Raw genomic sequence first — 19366 nt, 5'->3', positions numbered from 1 at the left:
ATAAGAGAAAACGACAGGTGTTTAAACAGAGTATGTCCCAATGTCTGCGACAACGCATTGTGATTTTGTATAAACGCAAATGGTTTATCATTTAAAAGCCAACATCATTCTTTTTATCCCTGGCGCTAATACCCTACCACACATGCGAGCTGTTGTGTGAAAGAAAATTCATATGTGCGTAGGAAGGCAGAATAAAATCCAGAACTGTATTGGTGATATAGATAAACAGGGCTCATGTTCACAATAAAACTTTATTGTATAAAACGTTAAAATTCGTAAATATTTGTTTTAATCATGCAAAGTGTCTGTTAAACCATTCATGAAGAATTATTAGACAGAAAAACACACCATTATATGAGAAAATATATTTACTATATGTGCGTTTAACTTACTTTTTAACAATTTTAGTTTCAAGGTCAATGAAAATTGTTGCCCTGGTTTTTTGTCATAAATACACAAGCTTGTTATGTCTTGTGTCAGAAATAAACTGCATGAAATTTGCTAAAGCAACAAAACGTAAGTGCGACAAAGAAGACAAACATTTGCGTTCATAGTGCAATGTTTTCTCGAGCCTTTAAAATTACTTTAAACGCAATTTGTTTTTTCTCTGTAGCTCTAAGGCTTTGTCATTTAGGTGTGCTGTTTTTTTTTTTACATGTTGAAAAAAAGTCGCTAAATCATACGAAACATAAAAACTCCAATTGTAAACAATTGACCATTCATATTCCTGAATTTTAAACCTATGGAGTATTTATACCTTGTCTTTGTATATGTGCATATTACAGAGCTCCTTTTCAAAAGCTGTCAGTATAGAATAGTGCTTAGGTTTCCTGTTTTTTTTACCCAGGTGGTCCAGATAAGACTCTTGGTATAGGAGCGCGTCTGTGTTGCCTTCTGGATTTCAAATGAGCAGCTCAGTGCAGAAAAGAACCCAGCATGTACATTTGCATGGACAGTAGATTTTTCAGAAAGTGTAATTGGATTATAGCACGTGCCCCTGACGATGTTGTTGATACGTCATATGTGATCTTTTTTGTATTATATGTATTTTTGTTGTTCAAATAAAAAAATATAAAAAAAACTTTCAGGATGCTTGCTGCTGTAAAAATAAAATGACATCAAGGGCGCTGTACGCAGAGGTCTGAAACCTGCTCCACTTTATCCAAGAACTTTATCCAGAGGTGTTAAAGAAAATTGATTTATTTTCCTGACTGCAATGTATGGTGAAGCATAAAATCTAGCTGCATAAATCTCTATTACGTGTCATTTATGAAGGCGTTTCAAATAGCAGCCAGTGAAGGATTAACGTTTTTGGAGCATGTATTATATTCTAAATACTTAAAATACTTAAATAAGCTTAAATTCGCATGCTGTTATTTAGACATCGCAAACCAGTCTGACCTCATACAACATTCTGTGCCCGCTGAGTAGATCTTAAAGCAGCTACAGCTAGAGTAGCAGTAATGGCAACACAGTGCTTGGAGTTCAGCTTTTCTTATTTCTTCTGCGGAACCACTGGTATCGGAATATACTGATCCGCATAAGAAGCGCTACCGGTTTCAGATAGTTTTTATTGAGTGCTGCTCTAAACTTTACATTTGCTTAGACTTGTTTTCCCCATGAAAAAAAGACATTTCCCTAATTACATTTAACTTTTTTTTTCCCTTATCATCAAGTAGAAATAAAACATATCATTCCATTTAAGAGCCACAGGCAGGATGGCTGGTGGTCCAAGGCGTTGCGTTCAGGTTGTAGCTTCCCCTAGAGATGTTTGTTCATATCCCACTTCTGACAAAGAAGTTAGAGTGGAAACGGTAACATCCTTAAGTAAAAAACATTTCACATTTCATGTGTTTAATGTTAAGTGTCTTGGTGGTTGATGGCTCTTCTCTCTTGCAGGGTGATGGCAAAATTCTTGAGAGAGGGAGTCTCCTACGTAAGGCTGCTCTTCGTCAAGAGTGGAGACAACAGGAACAGACTTCAAACCGACATTAATTACTGAGAGCAGGCGAAAACGTCTTTTGAAATGAGGAAATGTCTGCTGACAGTAAACAGAGCTCACGGTGAGATGCGGACAAGCGCTCCTCGTTAGTACAGTGCTGAGTACCCCTGCTTGTTGCGCGGGAGACCGGGGTACGTTTCTGTGACAGGGCGCTGTTTTTTTTTAATAGATGAATCATATTCAAATGTTAAACAACTGAGCAGCATATTGCTGTAGACCAGGATGGCCGAGTGGTTAAGGCGTTGGACTTAAGATCCAATGGACGAAAGTCCACGTGGGTTCGATCCCCACTCCTGGTAGTGTCGTACTAAGTTTGAAGTGACAGAACACTTTGATGATTTACACTCTATTTAAATATGAATTCACTAAATTTCAGTTCAGTTCTCTTCACTCCCACTCCCTGGCATAACTGAACTCTCACTATCGCATACTGAAGGCTTTACATCCATTAGCTGTGATACAGCTCCCAATAAAGACAGAATCAAACAGTTTGTTCTGTCTCGCATGGTGATCCTCTTCTCGATCCAAATGAAATGTTTAATATGATGCCTCGAGAAAAAAAAAGGAGTGAATTTCCGCCTGTAATGATTGATGCCCCCTCAAACATTTTGTAACATCCCCGGAAGTTTATACAGTAGAATCCTGGTTTGTGGCTTAAATTCAAGGTAAACAAGACTAAGGAAACGAGTTGGAAACTTGATGTCGAACTGGAATTTAATCACCCGGAATATTTCACTACATTGGGCAATATGTGCCAGAGAGGAGCACTTTAGATCCCTTCGATAGCTCAGTTGGTAGCGTGGCGGACTGTATTAAAAACAGTTAGGAATCCTCAAGTCACTGTTTTCACTCCAGCTCGAAGGAAGGTGCTTTTGTGAACTTTAATCAAAGAGTTAAAATAGCGAATCTTTTTCGCTCAGACGTTGATCAAAAGCTCAATAAACGATGAAGCAGAGGCTTAGCTAACATCTAATTGTCTTGTTTTGGCCAAGATCTTTGAATTAAGGGACTACTCTGTCTTATTTGTAATTCAAATGTATATACAAATGTCACTGTTTTCAAAGGATAGGTACTTAATTGGCTTTATGATTTGGTATTGATTTTGTATCGTTATATTATTAGGTTTGTGCTTTCTGTGTTTTTATCATATTGTGAACTTCTTTTTTAAACAAATGCTTACAAAGGCAAACACAGCACACATCTGTTTACACCAGCGATGAATTGTACATTTTTATTAAGTACAATCTACTGTATTTTTAGAAAAAATGGCGTACTGTGCACGATGTGTTGCAGAAACACAACCTAATATTTTCATAATTATTATTTTAATCATTTGACAAGTATGAGGTCCCGGATCCAAATCTTCAGTTCTGATTTTTTTTGTGATATCTTCTCTTCCTCTCGTGGAAATCACAAGATGTGAGCAAATGTTTTTTGTTCTTTTTTTTTTTCACGTTGCGATCCAAAGAGCCTCAGACGCACAGTCTGACAGTAACCAAACCAGAATGGATTCTGCTGGGAGCCGGACTGAGCTCATTCTCACTCCCTGTGCTGAAAACAGAATTATCTCTTCCCCGAACATCGTCTACAGCTGCTAGATATTGCTCTGCGTCCTACTGCTCCAGCAATTCCTTTGACCAAAGACAGATCACTTGTGCGCTTTTAACCTTCTTGCAGCTACAGGCTCTTTGATGGTTCATGCTGATCATCCTGTGGATCCAAAAGAAAATTTTAAAGCTGATACATTTTCGATTGTAATTTGCATCTAGCTACAACGTCCCTGGAAAAGAGATTGTATTAGTTGCGTGCAATCGGTATCTTTTACTTGACGTATGGTAGTAGAAATAGTTTGAATAATGTTTTCTAAAGAAGATTGTTTTGCCAGGACCTGCCTTTAGCGCTCAGTAGCGATTTCGCTGTTGATATAGATGGAGAAGAAATGTCAGATGAATTGATGATCTAAGCTAAAATAGCCCTAACACCCCTCCTGTAGCAGTGTTTGTATTCATAGCAAGTAATATTCTTTTTCAAACCCGACCGTTGCTTTTGCATTAAGTGTTATGTAACCATTAGCGGTTTCGGTAGCTTCTGAAGAGCGCACTTTTCCAAACTGAAGCCTATAAGAACATTATTCAAGATGCACCATGGCCCAGAATCGTGCATCGGGACAAGGATTAACATCAATTGAAAGTACTCCCAAATAAAAGATTTGACCGAAAAATTAAAAGAGTAGGCAAGTATTAAAACAACACCATAACTTCCAAACTCTTTCCTGGTTCAGGCCATGTAAAATGACATCATCAGTGGAGTCATGCCGAGGTTGTGAGTTTAAGCCTCACCTGGAGCAGCCTGGTTTTCTGTCTTGACAGGTAAACAGTGTTTTGTGTTATTTGCTAAATGGAGAGAGGATTCTGTGTTAATTGTGCTCCTCCTGGAAGAGGTCAAGATGAGATGTTCACGAGGCTGGTGGTAAATATCCTATCCAGGAATATTTTTTGTTCTTTAATGGGGAATATCGAATATCCGGGCTGTATATCGGGGCTGTAGGGGGTCAGATCTATAGATGTAGTAAACACATTAGTGGAGACGGTGTGTGTGCTCTCTGTGAGAGAGCCTGGCGGGAAGAATAATCTGTGGTCTGGGAAGAAGAGACCCTCGTTGGAAGAGCGGCGCTCCTCACAGGAGAGAATGAAAAAAATCTTTTCCAGGGACGCTGATTTTTCTCTTTGGGGGAATTAAAAGCACTTGTGGCGAGTGACCTCGTGGCGCAACGGTAGCGTGTCTGACTCCAGATTAGAAAGTTGTGTGTTCAACTCACGTCGAGGTCAGCTGATATGTTTGCAGGTGCTGCTGGTGCCGAACCCGGAAATTATACCACGCAGTTGGGTTTTATCTGTACACCACTTAAGTAATCTGAATGAAATAACAGAGCAGTACAGAACACCCAGTCAGGAGCTTATGCAGCGAATCATCTTAAACTCGACAAGAGAAAAGGCACACTGCCCAAAAAGCCTGATTTAAATCACAAAACCCCGGTAGAAGTCGAATCGACAATCTTATAAAACGAAATCAGACGCGTTATCCATTAAACCACTAGCCCGTCACGTAAATGAATTGCACCATGGTGAGTTCTGCGCCGCTACTAGTAATACCCCACCCCCATCTTAAATTCTAAGTGAGAAACGTGTTTTCTACATTTTTGTCAGTTTTAAAACTAGGAGTATACGGCACTCTGCACAGTGTACGAAGTAAATTATTTTCGCAGTAATTAATTAATTTATTATATTTATTAATAAAATAATAAAATAAATTTACTTCGTACACTATGCAGAGTGCCGTATACTCCTAGTTGCGGCACAAACAATATATACAGTAAAAAGCCTCAGGCACTGTGTTAGATGTGTTTTCGACGTTATATATGCGTTTATTAATGTCGTCAATTTTACGGTTGCAATTCGACGTTGATTATACGTCGCAACGACGTATATATACGTATAGCCGTATTTTCGCTGTGAATATACCTATATTCGACGAATCACCGCCCACTGGGAATAGGTTTATTCCATGCTGAAAAGAGAAGAGAGAAAACATCACGTTTCAGCTGTGAAACCTTCTTCAGGTTTGTTTTCTCTCTTCTCTTTTCAGCATGGAATAAACCTACAGTATTACTTGTTCCTTTGCAGATTCGAATGCTGACGTAGCTACCCACCTGAATATATTAAACGTTTCATCTATATGATTAACATAATGTTCTCCTGAATAACTACTCGAAAAAAGCCGCAGCTCAGGTGTTAGAGAGATTTGAAATCGGATCGGTGGATTTAGAGTACAGACTGCGAACTGACAGCTGACACAGTTCTTTTATAGAACCGTTTTGATTTTCTCTACTTTGTCCCCATAACGTCATTTTCCTGCTCGCAGCCGAGCCCGACACACGGTACCGTCTGGTTTCTGTCGCTGGGCGGGTCTGTGTGGGTTCTAATGCCCCAGTATTATGACGGGGACACTGGACTGTAAACAGGTGCCGTCCTTTGGCTGAGACGTAAAACCGAGGTCCTGACTCTGTGGTCATTAAAAATCCCAGGTCGTCTCTCGAAAGCGTAGGGGTGTAACCCCGGCATCCTGGCCAAATTACCCATTGACCCTTACTCATGGCCTCCTAATAATCCCCATCTCTGAACTGGCTTCATCACTCTGCTCTCCTCCCCATTAATAGCTGATGTGTGGTGAGTGTTCTGGCGCACTAGGGGAGTCCCCATTACCTGTAAAGCGCTTTGAGTGGAGTGTCCAGAAAAGCGCTATATAAGTTTAAACAAATGTAATAAAAATATCATGTTTGATTAATGTAAAAACTGATAAAGCTAATGCTTTTTCAGGGCTATATCTACTTTTTTAAAAAAGAGAAGTCTGTCACGATTGTGAAATTTGGAGAACATGCACCAGCGGGTGCCTTCACATCTCCAGCTTCAGTCTCGCCTGTAGCTGCAAGAAGGTTAAAAGCGCACAAGTGATCTGTCTTTGGTCAAAGGAATTGCTTGAGCAGTAGGACGCAGAGCAATATCTAGCAGCTGTAGACGATGTTCGCGGAAGAGATAATTCTGTTTTCAGCACAGGGAGTGAGAATGAGCTCAGTCCGGCTCCCAGCAGAATCCATCCTGGTTTGGTTACTGTTGACTGTGCGTCTGAGGCTCTTTGGATCACAACGTGGAAAAAAAAAAAACAATTGTTCACATCGTGTGACTTCCACGAGAGGAAGGGAAGATATCATTTTTAAAAATATCAAGACTGATGATTTGGATCCGGGGCCTCATACTTATCCAATTATTAAAATAATAGTTATTAAAATATCAGATTGTGTTTCTGCAACATTTTGTGCACAGTACACCGTCTTTATCTAAAAATAAAACAGTCACAACGAGGCCTTTACACGCAGTCTGAGGTATTTTTCCCTTTTATATTTTTTGCCACTTTATATCGAACCTGTTATACTCCCAAAAGTGCACAGTAGATTGTACTTAATAAAAATGTACAATTCACCACTGGTATAAACAGATGTGTGCCTTGTCTGCCTTTGTAAGCATTTGTTTAAAAAATAAGTTCACAATACGATAAAAACACAGAAAGCACAAACTTAATAATACAACGATACAAAATCAATACCAAATCATAAAGCCAATTAAGTAGCCATCCTTTGAAAACAGAGAGAACCTTTATATCTACAAAAAAACTTGACATTTGTATGTATTTTTGAATTACAAAGCAGACAGAGTTGTCCCTTAATTGAAAGATCAGATCTTGGCCAAAACAAGACAATCAGACGTGAGCTGAATTCAGAACAGGAGCCTCTGCTTCATTTATTGAGCTTTTGAACAATGTCTGAATGAAACAGATTCGCTATTTTAACTATTTGATTAAATTACCTTCCTTCGTGCCGGAGTCAAACCAGACATCTAAGGATTCCCAGCTGTTTTTACTACAGTCCTTCGCGCTACTAGCTGAGCTATCGAAGGGATATCAGGTATTGCTCTCTGTCACATACTGCCCGATGTTGTGCAATGTTCCGGATGATTTAAATCACAGATCGACATCGTTTCCCACTCGTTTCCTTAGTCTTTCTTACCTTGAATTTAACCCACGAACCAGGATTCTTCTGTATAAACTTCCGGGGATATTACAAAATGTTTGATGAGGCATCAATCATTCCAGGCGGAAATGGACTCATTTTTTTTTCTCAGGGGATCATATTAAACATTTCATTTGGATCGAGAAGAGGATCATGAGGAACAAAACTAAGTTTCATTATGTGTTTATTAGAAGCTTTATCACAGCTAATGCATGTAAAGCCTTTAGTATGCGACAGTGAAAGTTCAGTTATGCCGGGGAGTGAAGAGAACTGAAATTTAGTAAATTCATATTTAAATAGATTGCAAATCTTCTAAGTGTTCTGTCACTGCAAAATTACAGGAGTCTACCAGCTGCCAGACGTGCTTGTTTTGGGACTATTTCCAATAAGTATCACATTAGTAGTTGTGTGTCCTTACTGGTATCTTTTAAACTGTGAGGGACAAACGAGACAGAGACACAGTCATAATCCTATTTTACAGTGTCCTGCATTTTAATTTACTGATCAGATAAATTGCTCAACAATGCTCCTGAGTCCTGAGCACTACACTGAGCACACGTTCAGCTGGGCTCTGACTTTGTTCAGCATGACATGTTGTTGCATTTGAGCTCAGAGCTGGGGATGATCTCCATATTCTACCACACTAACTAGTCCGAAACTTAGAACACAGTACACACTTTTTAAGTGAAGTCAGGTTGTTAAAAAATTAAACCAGCGCCCTGTCACAGAAACGTACCCCCGTCTCCCGCGCAACAAGCGGGGGTACTCAGCACTGTACTAACGAGGAGCACTTGTTTGCAGCTCAGCGTGAGCTCTGTTTACTGTCAGCAGACATTTCCTCATTTCAAAAGACGTTTTCACCTGCTCTCAGCATTTTATAGACAGTCATAAACGCTCAAGAAGTAATTCATTTCAGTTTGAAGTCTGTTTCTGTTGTCTCCGCGCCTGATGAAGAAAAGCCGTGCGTGTGAGACTCCCTCTCTGAAGACGTTTGCCGTCACCCTGCAAGAGAGAAGATCCATCAATCACCGAGGCAACCACTGAGACAATTAACATTAAACACGTGAAATGAGAGATGTTTTCTCCCTAGGGATTTTATCGTTTCTACTCTAACTTCTTTGTCAGAAGTGGAATTTCAACAAACGCCTCAAGGAGAAACTGCAACCTGAATGCAACGCCTTAGACCACCAACCATCCTGCCTGGGGCTTTTATATGGAATTATATTTTATTTCTTTCTACTTGTTGAAAAGAAAATTGTGAAATCATGTAATTAGGGAAATGTCTTTTGTTCATAGGGAAAACTAGTACGAGCACATGTAAAGTTTAGAGCAGCGCTCAATAAAAACGATCAGAAACCGAAAGCGCTTCTTATGCGGATCAATATATTCCGATACCGCTGGTTCTGCAGAAGAAATAAGAATAGCCGAACTCCAAGCACTGTGTTGCCATTACGGCTACTCTGGCTGCAGCTGCTGTAAGACCTAATCCGTCAGCACAGAAAGTTGTAGGAGGTCAGACTGGTTGGCACTGTCTAAATAACAGTGTGCGAATTTAAGCTTATGTATTACTATATACAATGTAATGCATGCTCTAAAAGCGTTAATCCTGCACTGGCTGCTATTTGAAGCGCCTTCATCAAAGACGCGAATTAGAGATTTATGCAGCTGGCTTTTATGCTTCACAATACCTTGCAATCAGGAAAATAAACCAATTAGAATAATGCAAAACAACGTCTGTTCTTAAAAATGATAGCTGTTTTACACTGACGTCGCTCTTTATGAGATAATCCAGATTGTGAAGACAACTGCATCCTAGCAGATCAAAATATTACACAAAGGCTGTAAAGCACACTCTGAATCGATCCGAAAATTTGATTTCCGCGAACCGTTTAGGCTCCAACAGGGAACTTGGCGCTTCTCCTGCAAAGCATTTACTTTACTGGTGCTTTTAACAGACCGTTTTATTTAGCTCATCAAGATGGCTGAGTGGTCTAAGGCGCCAAACTCAAAAACTCTTGTCTTTCCTTGCTTGGGTGTCCCGGTCCTCTGACTAGACGCGTGGGTTCATATCCCACTCCTTACAGCTACTATCTTGCATGTTTCCCGACTGTTGTGCTCGCTAACACGGAAAAATGGAGAAACCAGTTTGCGGGCACATGATAGGCAGGGAAATGCTTCGTGAACTCTTCAATGTGATCAGCAGAAAGTCAAATAGGCTTCGAATTCTGCCTTAAGAACTGTTTGGGCTGCCTGAAATCTGGAAAGATTTACTCCAAGGTATGCATTCAAATGTGAAAGACCGCAATAAAAAAAAACAGAAGAAGATTTATTAAAACATTGTTTTCCTTGCAGTTTCTCCTGTATTTCACTAAATGTGGCATTGTGAAATCAACCTGTAGCCCTACGGAATGCAGTCACTCTCCCAGTGACAGCGGCAGGAGCCGAGACGATTACAGTATATCAGAGCTCGAACAGAGTTCGAAAATCTAGGCAAAGTGATTCATAGAACATTTGTATTAAACTTTCCTATGTGCCTGGCCTTACTGAAGTATTTGTAGCTGTATTTCAGCTTCTGTCTATTTCTATACTTTACAGTAGATAGTGTTTAGCCAGAGAAGAGAGATACAAGCGCTATACCCCCACAGTAACCGTCGATTCCAATAACCTTAACTAAAGCAGGAAGATCAGTTTCTGCTCGACACAGCTGTTTTCTGAACTGCAAATCTCCAACACAGACTGGAGGCGCTGTGTGTCTAGGCTGAGCGGTTATATGAGAAAAGACTCAGCGAGCTGCAGGTGCGGCTCATTACTCTGCGCTCCCCATGCGGAATGCGCGCGTCCTCCCTCCTTTATTACCTTCATACACTCCTCTCAAACCACAGCAAACTCGGTGAACATTTGTTGGGTCTTTCTTTCCGAGATCACAGGCAGAAACAATAAACACGCTGAAAACAGGAAGGTATTCCTGATCGTAGGCGAAGATGCGCAAAAATAAATCCCCTAAAATCCAATAAAGTCCTGTCACGTCCAGGTACTATTCTGATGTATCTGAATAGTTATGGCAATGTTGTTACAAAAAAGAGACAAATTAACTTTTTTATTTCATTCGAGCTGTAAATTTGAAAATGTTTTATTTTCAATTATCTAAATAATACAAAACACAATCACTCATCGCAAGCGTCTGACCATTGATAATCCGGAAGTATAAGCCCGCACACAGGCATTGCGAAATCACACGCTCACAAGCAATTCAACGAATATGATGCTTTTCAGGGGCCGAATATTAGACACGAGTCATCGTGCGGAGTTTTTTCCTCCTCTACCGCAGTCTTTGCTTCGGACCACCCCTCTTGCGGCATGTGCGCTTAATTTTCGATTTTCTGTATAGAACACAGAATATCTTGAAGAAGTCTGGCAAGCGAGGACTGCTGGATTATTGACGTGTAAACATTGGTTCAAAATCAACATCCTCTGCTATTGCCGTTGCTTCTTTGATAGTTTCTTCAAATTCCTGATCTGACTTTCAATATCGAGGGATATTGTGGATAATACCATACTATCTGTAGCTTTCTTTTGATCGCCTGTTTTATTAAAATGCCAGCCTCTTTTACAGTTATTTTAGATGTTTGGCAAGGTGTAATATCCTCCCTCGCATCTTCAGCTAAAATATTTTAAAGGAACAACAAAATTACACTAGGTTAACATTTAGAATTCAAATTAAGGTAAATATACGAAAATATTAAAATATAACTCCGGCGATCTGTCGTTTTTGCTTGTCAAGTTCTCAGATAATTTTAATTATTTTAGCTGAGGATGCAACAGGAGTATAAGTGAATTCTCCCGCCACACATTGGAACATAAATTTCCATGGGTGAATACTATCTGCTTGGAAGTTGCCCTTGTCGGTAATTATTGGAAATTCCCGGTAATGTTGACTCTATCGCAGTCTTTACCTCTGACCAACCCTCAATTGTTTGCTACTGCAAATATCAAAATAGTTAAGGTTTTGCGGACAAATTAAATATCTGGGGTGATGATGTTTACTATGGGAGGAAGTGCGTCCCTGGGTGGGCTCAAAACACCCAACGTTGGGTTAAGATCCGAACACGCCAACCAAATGCACCACAGAAACGCTTACCCGCCGCTTTTTGCCATTTACATACTTTTGGTGAACACAAAATTCGCTCACATTTAATCTTTCGTAAGATATATGATTTAAAAAAGTCCGACAAAGGAAATGAATACATGCATTAAACCAAATCAAGCCTTCTGTGAGTGTCCCAAATGATCTGTTCTGTAAAACAAAACAGGAAGAAAGGTTTCGCTAAGAATTTGAACGCAGAATTTCCTCTTTATTAAACAGGTGCTTTAACCAGCTAAACCACGGCGCCGGCAGAGCGCTATGCTTACAGCCGCGTGGACACACCGCTCTGAGACATCTGCGTTCGGTGTGCGCTGAGCCTGCTCGCCGAGCAAGTTGCCTCCTTTTCATGCACTAGCAGCCCCGATACTAAGAGACAGGAAGAGAAATGGCTTTTATCTGGCACTTTTCATATCCAAGGAGATCGATGTGCTTTCCGTGTACAACAGGGTGTCCTCTATACTCGCCACTGAAGCACAGGACACGCCTGGTGGATTGACATCACTCAAGCAAAATAGTGAAATGGCAGGTGGAAGAAGAAAATGACCATCAAGAATGAAGAAAGATGATCTTGAGCACGCCAACTCATGTCCGCAGGGGCTGACTTTCTCGACGAGGTGGCCGAGTGATTAAGGCGATGGACTGCTAATCCATTGTGCTCTGCACGCGTGGGTTCGAATCCCATCCTCGTCGTCTTCAGCTTTTGACTTGTGAACCGTTTCTAAGTCGGGTTTGTGCACTTGTGCTACTGTAGTAGAGCAGTAATATTTCTAGCGCTGGCTAAACATGGCTTACAGCAGTAGATGACAGACAATAGTCTCTTAATATTTAGGTTACACTTATGTTTTGTACTGCTTTCACCTGATATTAATAGTAGTCCTGATGAACGGTTTTGGGACATGGTGCATCTTGAAAAATGTTCTTGTTAATTTCAATTTGGAAAAACTGCACTCACTAGAAGCTGAAACAGGTCGTGTTTACATAATGCGCAATGCAATAGCAACGTTTGGAGTTGAATCTAGATATGAGTCCTCACCTGTTACAGGAGGCGTTTTAGGACTTTTTTTTACCTCAGATAAAGCTATCAATTCATCTTACATTTCTACTACATCAGTATTAGCAACGTTATCTTTACCTAGCACTAAATGTAGCTTTAAATAAGAGTAAATTTTAAAATATATGTAAAAGTAAATGCTATTCCATATATTGTAACTTTGTGGTATTTATAATGTTTATCTGAGGATGCAAGGGAAAGTATTATACCTTGCGAAACATCCAAGACAAAGGTAAAAGAGGCTCATATTTTAATAAAATTTTCGATCAAAAGAAAACCACTCTGTATATCATCGTTAATATCCCAAGATATCGACGTTCAGCTGAAAGATTTGAAGAAACTCTCCAAGAAGCAACTCCAGTAGCGGAGTTTTGATTTGAACCGATGTTTGCACCTCAATAATCCATTAGTCCTCGAAAGAAACAATGGCAGGGATGTTTTGAGTGTCACCATGATCCTCTTCTCAATTCAAAAGAAAGGTTTTGTATGATCCCGATTCCACTAGAAAAAGAGTCAATTTCTGCCTGCACTGATATCCCTTCAAACGATTTGTAAGATCTCAGGTAGAATATACAGTAGAATCGTGCTCTATTTCTTCTACTAAAAGAGACTATGGGAGTGAGTATTTTGATGTCGAACTGGAATTTAAATAAACAGAAACAGTACACTACATTGGGCTACGCGTATGACAAAACGTGGGCGTTTTGAGGTGACCTTTCCATAGCTCAGTTGCTAGAGCGTAAAACTGTTTTAAAAAACAACGGGTGATTGTTATGTCGCTGTTTTGAATCCGGCTCGAAGCATGGTGTTTTCTTGTTCCTTAATTAAAAAGTGAAAACAGCGAATTTGTCTTTCACTTTTACGTTCACCAAACGCTCAGTAAACAGAGAAGCAGAGGCTCCTGTTCTGATCTATCCTCACGTCTGATTGTCTTGCTTTGACCTTTAAAATGTGCACTGTTGACGGTTCACTCTTCCTAACACTATTAAAGACCTGCGGAAAAAACTAGGTATCGGGAGTTTAGTTCAGTGGTAGCGCGCACGTACTCTATGAAGCTTCGTTTTCAATCGCCGGCGTCTCCACTCCGGATTCCTTTTAAACGCGATATCTTTCCTTCCTCGTGTGACTTCCCTCGTGTGTGAATTTCAGGGAGACACATAAACCCTTTGTCTGTTTTAAAGAGACATTTTTTTAAAACCAGACAAAACGAAAGACGTAGTAATTAGACACACGTAAAAAACACGTGAATCTAATTGAGAAAATGTGGACAGGGGCAATGCATTACTAGTAGCGGCTCTGAGCTCACTGTAGTGCAGTTGACTAAAGTGACAGTAGGGCGCAATGTATAACGCGTCTGACTTCGGATCAGAAGATTGCAGGTTCGATTCCTGCCTGGCTCGTCAAGCTTTTAAACCACGCTACTCAACACTGTCCCCTAGTGTGTGCGGTCCTACACAACCTTACTATTGACTGGATGAGTCTCCTGTTCCATCTCCAGTCCTTTCCACACATTCTGCCTGTTTCACCACCGTTGTTGTAGGACAACAGCCACAGATATGAGAAGAGATACTGTTCCGAACAACTGTCTTAAATAATCACGTTGATAAAGGTGACAATAAGTGTTTTTCTTTAATATAACCTTACATTTGCCTATAAAGTTCACACTATTTTCTGTAGCCACAGATCGCCAATATTTCTGCTGTTTGGAATGTGTTCCACTGGGGATTAAAAAAAATGTATTTTTCTTAATCGCGTATCTAAGGAAAATAGCAGTATAACTTTGTTCATGCACATCATTATACAGTATCTCATTTTGTATTTCTATATAAAAAAATCGTTTTCCCAGCCACTGTTGTTGTTATTGTTTTTATCCTGTAAAGCGCTTTGAGGAGCACAGCTTTCTCACCACTTAGATTACTTTTTGACACCATCCTTACACAAAGCAGAAACTGATTGTATTTTCCGATGACATACTGTAGAAGTGCAAAGATTACAGATTTTAATCGTCTTTTTTCTGAACCAGGGAAAATCTGATCATGTTTCTCTATAACAATAATAAAAAACTTTATTTTACATTTTATTTATATATAAAAATATATAATATAAAAATATTTATTTTTATTTTATTTTATTTGTTTTGAGATGCCACTTTTAAAGGTGATATGTAAAATAAAGTTTTTTTATTATTGTTATAGAGAAACATGATCAGATTTTCCCTGGTTCAGAAAAAAGATGATTAAAATCTGTAATCTTTCCACTTGTATGTCATCGGACATTAATGAGTACAACCCCCCCTCTCTGCAGGAGTGCTGGCTGTGACGAATTAAACTGGTTTCACAGGTATTTTCAAAGTAGTAAGTACAGTGTTAACTAGTAGCTAGGCTCCTCAATGAAATCGCTTTAACATGCTAATGCGTTGGTGTAACAGTCCGGGCGTGGCAAGCTTCCAATGTCAACTTGACTCGATTGGAAGACAATGAACGTATTTTAGCCCTAAATGAATTAATAGCAAACATGGTTTACATAAAAGACATTTTTCCAAGAAAGTTTATAATAATACGATCTATAGTTGAAATCTGAGCCTAAATATAAAGGAAAAGCATTTTCAGAGAGCAATCACGCTGTGTTTATGTAGAAAAAGCGATTAGGTTTATGAGCAATCTAATTACCTATTCGCTTAAAACGCTATATAAAATAAAGTTTATTAAAGGTGAATGATAAGTGTCGCAGTTTAAATAATTTTGGTAGTAGGGCTTGGACAGATTCCAAGTGCATTTTTGCAATTTACATTGCATTGTCCAATGTGCTGTTGTAATACAGTTTAGAATACAGTAAGTCTAAACTGTATCAGCTTTATTTATGGGTTGCAATTTAGAAAAAATCAAAAACCGCACTCAAAATGCAATTTAGAGCTTTCTGGCAAGAGGAGACACCCAAATTATAATGTAACATGTCACTGTTTGTAACTTTTAACAAAGTTATACTGCAATTTTCATTAGATACGCGATTAAAAAAAATACATTTTTTGAATCCCCGGTGGAACACATTCCATAAGAATCAGCACTTTTATACAGTATATCGCCTTTAAACACATATATTTAAACACGTGTTTACGATTTAAATCAAAACGCGATTCAAATCAATATAAATGTTTATTTTGTAACGCATAGGTGACTATTCATTGTTATTAAAAAGACTTCAATCCGATCATGTTGTGATATGTAGAAATATAAATTTGTTTGGTGCTAGTGAGGTTTTATTTAATCTCTGACCAAGGGAAACGTTTCATTTTTTCAAAGAAATGTTTGTTAAAAAATAAAGTCATAGTTCCATTGGATTCAATCGCAGACCATGTGACATGGGAGTCAGGAAACTAACCCACAGCACCACCAGCATGGTCGCATGCTGAGGTCTGAAAAAGCACTACAGAAACATTATCGACAGACAATGTACAGATTTGATAAAGCTATAAAATAATGTAATTAGGCACAGAACAAGTTTACAGCACAGTACAATAATAAATGCTGACCATGACTTTAGAAGCATAAATTACCTTACACTCAATTTAAACACAAGCTGTCTTTAGCCCTCTAAGCTGGTTCATACAGAAATGTAGAGAACCAGGCTCAGAACACACAGCTTCATTAGCGAATACATATGCAGGATAACTGGAGAAGAAGTTTTACAGAGGATGGATTTTTAGAAACATCCCATCAGTGACATCACTGAAGTCAACTCCTAGGTAACTGTCGTGTGGATAGTTTCACAAGAATCAGACAAAGGTTTAAGCATCGCTTGTTCTAGATAAAACTGCAAAAAAAACAACAACCCATAATGTACTTCTTTGCGGCTCTGTTTGCCCAAATCATATGTAGTGGCGAGGCTTATTAATAAGAAAGAATTAAGTGTTTCTGAGCTTTCCCAAATTAGGCCTCATCTCTCTGTTCATCTCTGTGGTGCAGCCACAGAGAAACTATTCATTCAGGCTGATTTAAGGTTTCTTTTGATAAGGTTTCCTAGGACAGCTCCCAAAGGGGGATGCACTTAGCTAAGCCTGGCTATCATGATCAATGGTCATCCATTGGCGCCTATCTGTCTAGGGAGTGCCAGATGGACATCTGGACTGCATTCCTAAGTGTCAGGAGTAAGTGACTCATATCTCACCTTGATCAACCAATCAGGGACTGGTAGGGCCGAGTAACCCACGTGGGACTCTGATGCCCATGGAACTTTCAGCCAATCAACGAGCTGAAGTTCCTTCAGGTAAAAACAGGCAACACAGAGAGCCTGGGAGATTCAGGAAGATTCAGTGGACTTTTCTAAAGGGAATTCAAAGGTGAATTCCAGGGCAGGACAGCCCAGGAGCAGAAGGCTCCCAAGAGCAGGACATTCTCGCACCGCGCCTCCTGACCATCCTGAGACTCAGCCCGGACAACCACGGAACGGCCAGTGTGTCCGAGTGCCAGAACTTTGCTTTGTTTTAAGAGTCTAGAGCGGAGGTTGCCAGAGAGTAACCAGAGGATCCACCTGAGGTTAGCATCGTGCCTCGTGAACAGGTCGGAACTGTGGACAGCTGAATCACTATTCAGAACTAGCTCTTCATCAGAAACGAACCGGTCCTCTTCCTGACTTGCTGGGACTCACAGTCATCTTTTCTCCTGTGCGCAAACTTTGCTAGTTAAAGCCAACACTAACTAGCCGGCCAGTGAGCATCTGCAGCGCACCGTCGCAAGCCGCACAGCACAGCCTGGCATGCAGCCAGAGAGCGCGGATTGGACAGCAACAGCCTGCAACTGTTTCTTTGTGCCCGCAGGAGATCTGAATCCCCAGAGATTGGATGAGTATTCAACTTCAATGCATTACAGCTCAAGAATTCAATTGTTATCCCAACCAGTTGATATCAATTTAATTCCTAAGAGCTATGTACTTGTTTTGAGTATCTAATGTAGAAGTTATAACCAAGTTCATTTATGAAACGGTCTAAATGAATGATATACTGAACATATGTCCTCTTGATGTGTAACTCTTCGTAACTGATTGAATATATACCTTTTGTATTCTGATAACCCTCTTGATAAGATCTGTTAGGTTTATTTGCATATTCTATGTATTAATAAATGTATCCTCGTGTATTAGTACCTGTGTGTGTGAGTTGTTTGAGTTATGTCGCATGGTTGGATTCTAAAGCCATCGCAAGAATCAACTTTGTGATTTACTGCTACAATTAATAATTGTCACAGTAAATGCCCAAACCCTACAGAACTAGTGCCTTCAGAGAGCCACTACATTACATTTTGGCTATGGCAACGTTACACATATATTCACAATATGAAATTAGAAAATAATATTACGTAACCAAAATCCGCAATATGGAAACAGAACCTGTGTAATTGTTGACAGATGATGTACTCGTAACATTTTTACAAGACGAACTACAACATTTAAAAAATGACTTGTATGTACTTGATATCTCTAATCAATCCACGGCGATATAGTTAAAGCAGTCCCCGCACAAAACGAAACTAAAACGCCCTGGGCCTACCGTTTCGCGCTTCTTATCAGTTGCTCAAAAGTAATTTGACCGTATGAAATGCATAATATAAACCTAGAAACATATACCTGAGCAGTATTTACGTAGTATTGGTGTCAAGACATACCTCTCAAATACTGTAAATCAAGTTAAAAATATCTCAAGACCGATTCTGGTCATAATGAAACCATGTTTCGTGTATGTTTTCTTTAAAGTACCGAGACCAGCCATATACTGTATGTTTATGTTCCAAAATTAATATTGTTTATGGCCTTCACACGCATTGCAGTATGCTCCTATTTTTTTTATGCTCAGGCACTAAGATTTCCCTTCAGAGCTAAAATTCCATATAAATATTCAATACTTAAATGGGCACAGTTAAGACATTAAATATACATATACATACTGTATACAGTACAGTTTGCATACGGTAATATGTTTATGTTCCTAAATCAATCTCTTTTATGAGCATGTGAAAGGCATGGTGAATCGATTCTCAAAAATTACTGTACTTTGCATGATTGGAAAAAAATGCGTGATTGCGAAATGCTGTGGTGTTACTTTTACAAAGACGGTCAATGAAAAAAAGAATGTGGACCAGGGCAATACTTTGAGTTTACAGCTTGTCCAAGGTCATTTATTATTAATACTATCAGTAATATCTTTGTTAAAGACTTTGATAGCTACAGCTCAAACATGAGAGGTTGAGCTTTATTAGCTCCAACTTGCGGAAATTCCGGATACTATTATTTTGCTAGCGGTATTTACCGGTAACTCGCGGTAGACTGCATACAGCGTACCGGAAAATAATGCGGTATCGCCCGTGCATTTTGAATGGCTGCATCTGTACATCACAGAATGGAAGTTTCAGGCCCCTTTTTCATTACAGGTTCAAACTAACCTGAAAGTTACAGAGTTTTAGGTCACTTTTGTATTAAAAAGTGTCTGAAGCCTATAAATATAATTTGCCCTTTTAAATTGTGGATGAAATCCAATCCCATGTACCAAGACCTTAC

General features: G+C 39.4%; 3 non-coding genes across 3 annotated transcripts; all 3 read left to right on the top strand.

Annotated features, from left to right (window-relative positions):
- The first annotated feature begins 2218 nt into the window (after positions 1-2218).
- Positions 2219-2301, top strand: trnal-uaa (transfer RNA leucine (anticodon UAA)). Its single transcript has one exon. It is a non-coding gene; the product is annotated as a tRNA-Leu (tRNA).
- A 2457-nt stretch (positions 2302-4758) lies between these two features.
- Positions 4759-4830, top strand: trnaw-cca (transfer RNA tryptophan (anticodon CCA)). Its single transcript has one exon. It is a non-coding gene; the product is annotated as a tRNA-Trp (tRNA).
- A 7547-nt stretch (positions 4831-12377) lies between these two features.
- On the top strand, positions 12378-12459 carry trnas-gcu (transfer RNA serine (anticodon GCU)). The gene has a single exon. It is a non-coding gene; the product is annotated as a tRNA-Ser (tRNA).
- Positions 12460-19366: the final 6907 nt, after the last annotated feature.

Source organism: Atractosteus spatula, assembly GCF_055471065.1.
Source record: "Atractosteus spatula isolate fAtrSpa1 chromosome 10 unlocalized genomic scaffold, fAtrSpa1.hap1 SUPER_10_unloc_14, whole genome shotgun sequence".
NCBI lineage: Eukaryota > Metazoa > Chordata > Actinopteri > Semionotiformes > Lepisosteidae > Atractosteus > Atractosteus spatula.
This window is presented reverse-complemented; position numbering and strand designations above follow the sequence as displayed.